Below are 10,670 nucleotides of genomic sequence, written 5' to 3' on the forward strand. Positions count from 1 at the left end.
TCCTTCTGGGGAGTCAATCAGGTTTTCCTTTTCTTTTTCTGTATCGTCTGCTTCTGGGAAAGCCCTCCTCTGATCAGGCTCTCCTGCTTCTTCACCTGTTTCGAGCCCTTTGTCACCGTTACTTTCTTCAGGCTCTTTGTCACTTTCAGCTGCTTCAGGCTCTTTGTTACCTTCAGCTGCTTCGTCGCTGTCTGAGGCTCCTCCTTGGTCTTCCCCAAGTGAATCAGTGGCTTCGTCCTCAGAAAATATTTCTTCTTCCTCTATTTCTGCTTGTTCGCTTCTAGTTCTGTTTCGCTCTGCCTCAGCGCTTAGTACTTTGTTATCAGGTACTGGTAACTTCAGCGCTTCAACTTCCTCATCTGTGGGACACAAAACCCTCTTTGTGTGACTGGCGTGAATCCAGTTGGGAACTCCCGCACACTTCACAGCGGTGGTAGTCGTCAAAATCACTTGGAAAGGTCCTTTCCAACGGGGTTCCAAACACGACTTCCTCACGTGCTTCTTTATCACGACCCAGTCACCTGCTTTCAGGGCGTGTCCTGGACCTTGGATCGGTGGCAAGGTGGTTGCCTCCACCTGGTGAGAGAAAGATCGAACCACATCAGCTAGACCTTTGCAGTAGTCTAACACCATATCATCTGTAATATTCAAAAGCGCATTTGCAGGAACTGCTGGAAGTCTCATAGCTCTGCCCATGAGAATCTCGTGTGGGGACAGTCCAGTCTTTCTGTCAGGGGTGTTTCTCATTGACATTAGTACCAAAGGCAATGCGTCAGGCCATTTCAAGTTTGTTGATGCACATATTTTCGCCATTCTCGATTTCAATGTGCCATTCATTTGCTCCACTAGACCTGATGCTTCAGGGCGGTAGCTACAATGCAGCTTTTGCTCAATGTTCAGTGCTGCACAAAGCAATTTTATTACTTCATTATTGAAGTGACTTCCCCTATCTGATTCTAAAGAGATCGGGAATCCGAAACGTGGTATTAACTCTCTCAAGAGTAGTTTTGCAACTGTGAGACTGTCATTTCTGCGTGTAGGGTATGCTTCAATCCAGTGACTAAAAATGCACACAACCACCAACACATACTTCAAGCCTCCATGCACAGGCATCTCAATGAAGTCCATTTGCATCCTGCTGAATGGACCCCCTGCTCTTCCAATGTGGCTCAAATTTACAACGGTTCCCTTCCCTGCGTTCATCTGTTGGCAAATGACGCAACAGTGGCAAACTGCTTCAGCAACTTGACGGAATTTGGGGTTAAACCAATCAGTTTTGAACAACCTAATCATGGCATCCCTCCCAAGATGAGCTTGTCCATGGTAAAACCTGGCTATCTGTGTCAAAAGGCTATTTGGAAGAACGAATTTCCCTTCACTTGAAACCCATAATTCATCTAGTCTCTTTACACATTGTGATTTGGTCCACGAGAGTTTCTCATCCTCACTGACATCATTCTGTAAGGATTTCAATTCGTCCATCGTATCTATCACCTTTAGAGCAAATATTTTGCTTGGTTCGAGTTCTGGTTCACTTATCGAATTCCATTCATCCCTAAGCAATATACAGTTCAATGCGCAAAACCTTGCGACTTGATCCGCATATCCATTTCCCAGAGAAACATAATCCTGTCCCTTCGAATGTGCACTGCATTTTACCACTGCTACTTCTCCTGGTAGTTGGATGGCATGTAACAATTCTTTTATTCTTTCACCATTTTTCACTGGTGATCCTGAAGAGGTCATGAAGCCTCTCTGTGACCACAATTGTCCGAAATCATGCACTATTCCAAACCCATACTGGCTGTCAGTGTAAATGGTAACTTTCATCAATGCAGAGAGTTGGCAAGCTCTAGTAAGGGCTACCAATTCTGCTACCTGTGCAGAGTAAACTCCTTGAAGCCAAGATGCTTCCAAAACACCTGTTACTGTGCATACAGCGTACCCTGCTTTCAATACACCCTGTGCATCTCTTAAACATGAACCATCAACAAAAATAATTTGATCATTTTCTTCCAATCGGGTATCTTTGATATCAGGTCTTGGTTTGGTGCAAAATTCAGTCACCTGAAGACAGTCGTGCTCAATGTCTTCAGCGTTCTCAATTTCAGCATTTTCACTGGGAAACAAGGTTGCTGGATTCAACGTAGTGCACCTTTTCAGCTGCACATTAGGTGATCCCAGAATTATTGTTTCGTACCTTGTGAGTCTAGCACCAGTCATGTGCTGTGTTCGGGAACGTGTCAAAAGTATCTCGACTGAGTGAGGGACCATGACTGTTAAAGGGTGTCCCATCACTATTCCTTCACTCTGTGTGAGGCTGATACCAACTGCGGCTACGGCGCGCAAGCACCCTGGCAGTGCTGCTGCGACCGGATCCAAAGTAGCTGAAAAATACGCTACTGGTCTGTTTATGCCACCATGGGCTTGGGTCAAGACAGACAAGGAACATGCATCACGTTCATGACAAAACAATGTGAAAGGCTTTGTGTAGTCAGGCATACCTAAAGCTGGAGCCCTGCACATGCATTCTTTCAATTCAATAAAAGCATCCATCTCATCTCCTTTCAGCTCAATTTCATCCAATGCATCCTTCTGGGTCATTTTCAGTAAAGGTTTTGCGAGGGTGGAGAAGTTGGGAATCCATTGGCGACAGTAACTCACCATTCCCAAAAACTTCCTCACCTCCCTCCTCGTCTTTGGTGGACTCATTTGAAGTACACTTGTTATTCTTTCCTTCATTATTCTCCGTGACCCTTTCTCTATTTGGTGACCGAAATATTTCACTTTCTTCTGACAGAACTGTAATTTTGAAGGAGACACCTGGGCCCATATTTATACTTTTTGACGCTAAACTGCGCTAACGCAGTTTAGCGTCAAAAATTTTTGCGCCGTCTAACGCCATTCTGAAGCGCCATGCGGGCGCCGTATTTATGGAATGGCGTTAGCCGGCGCAAGCAGACCGGCGCTGCCTGGTTTGCGTGGAAAAAAACCACGTACACCAGACAGCGCCGGCGTAGGGGGAAAATGGCGTATGGGCGTCTTAAAATGGGGCAAGTCAGGTTACGTCGAAAAAATCGTCGTAACTCGACTTGCGCCATTTTTTTTTCGACGCCCATCCCCCATCAACATGACTCCTATCATTGTAAAGATAGGAGTCATGCCCCCTTGCCCAATGGCCATGCCCAGGGGACTTATGTCCCCTGGGCATGGTCATTGGGCATAGTGGCATGTAGGGGGGCACAAATCAGGCCCCCCTATGCCACAAAAAAAAATTGAAAAATAACAAAAATTATACTTACCTGAACTTACCTGTACTTCACTGGGATGGGTCCCTCCATCCTTGGGTGTCCTCCTGGGGTGGGCAGGGGTGGCAGGGGGGGTCCCTGGGGGCAGGGGAGGACACTGTGGGCTCATTTTGAGCCCACTTGTCCCTTAACGCCATCCCTGACCCAGGCGTTAAAAAGCGGCGCAAATGCGCCGTTTTTGGCCACGCCCACTCCCGGGCATCATTTTTGCCCGGGAGTATAAATACCACGTAAAGGCCTGGGAGTCATTTTTTAAGACGGGAACGCCTCCCTTGCATCTCATTAACGCAAGGAAGGGGTTCACGCTAAAAAATGACGCTCACTCCGGGCACTTTGGCGCCCGAAGCGTCTAACGCCATAGTATAAATATGGCGTTAGTTGGCGTTAGTTTAGCGTCGAATTTGCGTCGAAAAAAACGACGCAAATTCGGCGCAACCAGAGTATAAATACGGCCCCCGGTGTCCATTCCTTCCCAAATGGTTCAATAGGGCAATGGTGTCGGCTGTGCAGTCACTTTCTGTCTTCGATGCAATCAGTAAGTCATCAATGTACTGTACTAGGGTTGACTCGAATGGCAATTCTAACGCTTCCAAGTCTTTCTTTAGAATCTGATTGAAAATTGACGGTGACTCCGAAAACCCTTGAGGAATTCGACACCAACTGTAAACTCTGTCTAAGAATTTGAAACAAAAGAGAAATTGGCTGTCCTGATGAAGAAGCACCGAAAAGAATGCTTGTGACAAATCGATGACTGAGAACCACTCGGCATCGCAAGGGACTTGAAACATTATCACAGCTGGATTTGGTACTACAGGGCAGCATTTAATTATTATGTCATTTATTTTCCCCAAGTCCTGCACAATTCGTACCTTTCCACTTGGCTTTATTAGTCCCATAATTGGTGAATTACATGGACTGCTTAACACTTCTTTCAGTACTCCCTGCTTTACAAACTCATCAATGAGTTGGGCGACTTTCATGAGGGTGTCTTGTGCCATATGGTACTGTGGGGTCTGGGGAAAGGTTACATTGGGTTTTACAGTCACTTTCACTGGTTCCACTCCTTTCACCAGTCCCACCTCTTTTCCTGTCATATCCCACACTTCTTTTCCGACTGTTTCCTGTAACTCAGCTGGAATATCTGCTTCAGTGATCATCGGAAAAAGGGTAATCAGAGGATACTCTTCATCGACAGTTTCCATCTCATCCCCTTCTACACTGTCCTCTTCTTCCCCATCACTGCTCGTCTGAATTCTAATTCCATCGTTCGAACACATAATCGAACATCCCAATTTGCACAATAGGTCTCTCCCTAACAGTGATATCGGGCTTGAGTCACATACCACAAAATTATGTGACCCTTGATAGTTACCAATTCTGACTTGTACTGGGTCTGTGATTGGGTTCGTCAGGTACCTGTTTGCTACTCCCACTACTTGAACTGTTCTCCCTGAAAGTGGCAGATTTGGTACCTCAATGCTCCTGACAGTGGAACGTGTAGCTCCTGTGTCAACCAAGAATGAAACGCGATGACCCATAACTCTTCCCTCTACATACGGACCCTTTTGATCAACTTCCAAAGATGCTGCAAGCACACAATTTCCCTCCTCATCTGAACTTTCATTCTCCCATGCATCGTTTATTCCATTCTCGCTGTGTAGTGGGAATTGGTGTACTGTGTCATTTTGACTCATTCCCTGACCCGTGACCTGTTGAGGAAGCATTGCTTGCTGCTGATTCATTGGTGCTAAGGGTATTTGCATTTGCTGATTAGGTACCATAGGAAACTGCTGTTGCATTGGCTGCAATTGTGTCATTTGCACACGAGGCATTTGCACCTGTTGCGGTTGCATGGGTTGTAGACCCTGCATCTGGTTTATATTGTTTTGAAAATTTGGGTTCGGACCTCTCAGTTTCGGTCCTCTCATAGTCTGAAATGCATTGACATCATTGTTTTGCTGACCTACACCTTCCTGCACCATCATTGGGCACTCCCGTTTCCAATGCCCGACGATTCCGCACGTGTGACATGGCATCACCTTCTTCATTGCCTGTATACCATTTGGAATCATAACGGTATTCAAATCAGGACCATTATTCACAAAACCTCCTCGACCTCTGCCTCTCATCTGCGGCTGAAACATAGCATTTCCCTGTTGCTGCTGCTGCGGCATCTGTTGTTGAAAACCTTGCAAACCTTGTAAACCTGTCTGAGCTGCTCTGAGCTGCATCACCATCACCTTTTCCTTCAATCTTTTTTGCTTTGTCTCAATCTCATCACTGCAGTATTTTGCATAATTCAACACTTCATCGATCGACTTTGACTGCCAACAAATCAAATGCGATTTAATCATCTGGCTAATTTCGGGTCTCAGCCCTTCCACAAACCTGAACACAAAATGGAGCATGTCCTTTGGCTCAATCGTTTCCGTGCCACTGTAATTTTTAAACGCTTTCAACAACCTCTCATAATACGCATGTATAGATTCTTTAATCTCTTGAGCGGTCCTGTCAATCCTTTGCCAATCCACATTTTTCGACGCAACCTTGGTTTTCAAGTGCTCGATCACCTTGTGGTACAAACTCATTACCATAGGTGATGGCGCACCTGTGTCCCTATCGCTCTCTGGTTCACTCGTCGGCCAACCTACAGCCCTTTTACAATCTTCCCACAAATCTGCCGGAACCACAATTTCAAATAAGGTATTCAGGTCTTCCCAGAGACACTTCGCGAGTTTCACAAATCTATCCGTTTGTTGATACCACTCAATCGGCTTCTCTCTTAATTTGGGAAAGTCATCCGTAAAGGATTGAATATCGCACCTGTGCCATGGTACATGCACAAGTTTTCCCCCTGCTGTCTCTCTCATTGGTAACATGGTTATCAGATCGTCATTCTGTTGTTTTATCTCACTTCGTTCTGAAGTATTTTCCTTCTTTTTATCCTTTTTCTTGACCCACCTGCTTTCCCACTTGTCTAAACATCTCCAAACCTGTGCACTCTGCAGTATCTCTTTAAGGTGTGTTTTCATCCCTGCGGATCTCATGTGTTCAAAATCTTTTGTCTCAAAGTCTAACCTGTAACTTCTGCTTAGATGTTTGGTCTTACCTATATCAATCTCGTTTCTGTCTGCAATTTCTTGTAATTTCTTATGTATGTTGCTCACTTCTCTTGTAATCCTAGGGCACATGTATCTTAGTTCTTCTTCTGTGTATGATTCTAATCTGTTCAAACCCATTGTTCCCTCTACCAGTTCATCTGCCTCCATACCCAACCTTATTTTATTCAGGTATTCTTCTCCCTTCCCGCTTGATGTACTCTGTGGGGAGTTCAGGCTGTTGAACCATTGTGTCAACTGTTGCGCGTTCAGTCCCATCAATGTAGCAGTTACATCAACTGCCATCGACGGTTTCTGTAATGTTTCAGTCTGTGAGGTTAACGGTACTAATAGTGGTGGATGTGACCTTACCACGGTTGACGGAGCACAAATTGGAATTGGACTAAATTCCGACAAGGACCCAGATCCATTTGGCAGTGCCGCTATCGGAGTTGTCTCTGGAGTGGTTTCTATGCATCTTCTCCCTGTCCCATTCTGTATCATTAACCCTTGGTCGCTGGTGCTTGAATTTGCCTGTATGTACAGTGGTACTGGTGGACCTACAGTGATAGGTAGAGATATTGCATCTGGATTCTGTCTGTTCCCCGAATTCTGTGGCATGTTAATCCCCACATTGTGGTTCATCATTGCTGGCATACCTAACTGGCTTTCTACTACTCGCGCTTCTTGCGTTTGCTTTTGGGGCATCGAGAACTGTGTTGATTCAGCTTGAATCAATGTCGGTCTCTGATAGTTTTGTCCTCCCTGCGCCATTGAATCGGAAGTCATTCCCACATTATGCTCATCGCAACAGTGCCTTTGAACCTGTGGCTGATAGTTATCAGCAGGTCTCAATATTGGCACGTCTGGGTACATTCTCTGAATCCGTGGTATTCGTGGTGAGAAAGGCATGTCAGAGCTGCTCGGCCTTTGAGATATTCTCAAATTTGGTGTTACATTACCCTGTATTGGTTCTGGAGGGGCAGTACTAATACTTGAGCCTTTTTCGCTTTCCACGTATGGTGGTGGGCGATCATTCAGCAATTGTATAATGAACTCCTCATCATCTGACTCGTCTCCCCTTTTCGAATTTCTATTTCCCCCTCCCTCTCTGGACTGACTCCTGTTTGTCTTACAGGTGGCTTTCCTTCCTTCCGTCTCCGCTTCCTCGGCAATCGCTGGAAACAATTTAATTCCCTGCAATACGTCTGATCTCCAAACCTTTTGTGTGCTGTCCCATCTAGCATCCGCTAGTGTCTTTTCTACTTTTCTTATTCTTGTCTCAAATTTCTTTTGTTGTTGGTTTCTAGCTATTAGCTCCCAAATTGCTAATGCCTCAAACTGTGCTGCCCTTGGAGGTACTTTCATGTCGTATAGCGCAAATCTCAGATTTTCTAAAACCCTTAGGTTAAACGACCCATGGATAGGGAACGCTACACTTCCATGTTTCTCTGTTAATCTACACCATTGTTTTAACCATAGACATGGCGCTACACCCTTTTCTTCAATGACGATGTAAGCTGGTGTACCCTCAGGCGGTGTTTCTTCTCCCACATTTGCTTTAATATAAACGTCTCCCCTCATGGCACTCTTAAATGCTTTGAAAAATTTCATCTTTCCGTCTTTTGTTTTTCTAAAATATGTAATCAATAAGTGAGTTTAATTCCCGGAATACTCTTCGCTTGCCTTTCCCCTTCCAATTGCGCTTCACGGACTGCGTCCAATCCGTGCGCGACCCTACTCACCAACCGACCTATCCCAGCGCGGCTCCTAGTGACGTCACACTCACACACTGCGGCTGACAAAGTCCTGCGGCTTGTCCTCTTTTCATTCGGCTTCACTCATAAACTAATTTCTGCAATATAACGCGAGCACTTAACCAAAAGAATAAAACAGATCTGTCGGTTTACTACAGGAAAGGTACTACAATCGCTTCAGAAACCTTAGGGATTTTTCACTAGCCTCGGCAGTTATTCCATCTTTCTCGGTTTCCCACTTTCGCAAGCAAAATTTGACCCGCAAACTTTACTCTCAACTGATCAATGAACTATTCTAGTGCACTTTAGAATTCGTCAAATCTCAAAGTCGAAATTTTCTTTCACTCTGCAACATTCATACCGACTTGTTGACCACGCCCGATCAACCTATTAAACCTGACCAGATCACAACATCAAATAAGTGTCACATACACTTTTCAACATACTCCGGAGTCTCTTGACCTCGCAGGGCCCGTCTCAACAACAACAACCACGTGGACAATTTTCTGCTCAAAGCGCTACACACACGTGAAGTTCGACGACTTCCCTACTCTCACACCTTTGGAGGAACACTCCTCTAATATCTTTTAACTCCTTAAATCCTCCCAAACTTCTCAGTTAATCTGCGGCGATAAGCTGTGCAAGCGCGAAACCCTAACTTCACTCATACCGTCACTAGAAACGCTGAGACCGTTCTCATACATGCAAGTTCCTCATTCGCAAGCTCCGAGATCCCGAGAAATTCATCGGGGACTTAGGGCATCATCATCTCTCCAACTTGTTTTATCAAAGAAAATTCTAACCTGACTCTGTCTATTGTTCGGATGGGGTCCCAAAGGGCTAAACCATCCTCTGCTACCATCTACTGATAACGCGTCCAGCCCTTATAAATTACCTGTACCTGGACACATTGGAGGTCGGTGAATGTTTTAACCGAGTCGGGCTCTCCTCATCCTCAATAGTCGAGTCACTCAGATCAATAATCAATAACTGTTGTAATCGGTAATCAATACTCAATTAATAGATCACTATAACACATCAGAAATCAATAACAGTTGGTATTTCGGCGCACCATGACCTTTCAGTCATGAATAACCACACCAGTTTATTAAAAGTTAGTGAATTTATTTCCCTATTAACAAAGCTAGCACGATATATATATGTCTCAAGACCAATTGATATATGTATATGAACATTACTAGCTGTCCATAACGGTGGAAGAAACGCAATCTACGTAAAATCTGAATGATGATACACTCTGTTATAGCAATGCAAATCACTAATGTGACTAACTGTATTTGACTAATTGCATACATTCGGTCAGCATAACAAGATTTCAATTCTTCATGATACATTGAATGAATACCTCGACTAACCTCTAATTAGCATTGGCATGTGGGACTTCATGCAAAACGAATTTAGTCAACACAAATTTGGAAAACTTCTAGCTAGGATCCTATCAAAGTAGCAGTTGGTACCTAAAAGGAAAAACACAATGCATAATACATTTATACTTTCATATTTACCAAATACAATCAGCATTCAAGAAAAGTCTTCGTCTTTCAGGTACCGGTTGATCAGCATGGGGCAAATTTCAAAAGGGGCAAAGTTAAGGGCAGGCTTCCTTGCAGCGGCAAGGAGAATAGGGCAAAGTTACTGCATGGGCAAGACGGGGCAAATTAAAGTTAAAGTCTCTAGGGTGAGAATTCTTAAAGTCTCTTTCTCTCAGATAGAGAAAAGGGCATCAGGGTGTCGTCCAAAATGGAGTCTGGCATCAGGCTTCAAACTGGCATCGAGGAAAATGGCTGACTTCTCTTTGTCCGGTGGGTTTAAGTAAGAAACATTCCAAATTCTGTAGGGTCTTCCATTGGAGGGTTCATAGGTTGGCTTCAAATTGTCCAATCAAAAATTGTCTTTTACTAGCGCCCATTTATGCATACACTGTCCTTGGAGCCTTGGAACACAAATTGTATCATGGTTTGCCAATTATTTTACTATCTGTACCTTCATTGTCCGCACCTGCAGAGGCTGACCTTGTATCAAAGGGGATGTAACCGGCCTAGCACGAAACCTTGGAGATAAGTGTACCAGCCAGTTTCTACTGGAAAAATACAACTTCAAGCAAGAATATATTTCATTAATTCAAGGAAAAAAAGAATCACGCAGTTAGAATTTGAAACCAAGCAACTAGGCCAAAGCCTGTACTAAATTTAAGCTAAGCAAAACAGTATTCAAACAAGAAATCATGGCATACATTTGCGATTATGACGGATTAGTACAATTTTAATACTTCGTGATTAATAAAGCTCGTTTATAATGATGGCGAACTACCCCGAGGGCACAATTTCTTTTACTAAAATCACACTTCATTATGTGTTTTCGATTACACAGTATATATGAATATATGTCGGACCTTCTTTTTCTGCGTCATCAATACCGAAGAGGGGCAAAGACAGATCCAATCCTTGTAGGATGCCGTGCCAGATATACTGGGAGTGGAGAACGCG

The sequence above is a fragment of the Pleurodeles waltl genome, chromosome 3_2 (genome assembly GCF_031143425.1).
Source record: "Pleurodeles waltl isolate 20211129_DDA chromosome 3_2, aPleWal1.hap1.20221129, whole genome shotgun sequence".
NCBI classification, from domain to species: domain Eukaryota; kingdom Metazoa; phylum Chordata; class Amphibia; order Caudata; family Salamandridae; genus Pleurodeles; species Pleurodeles waltl.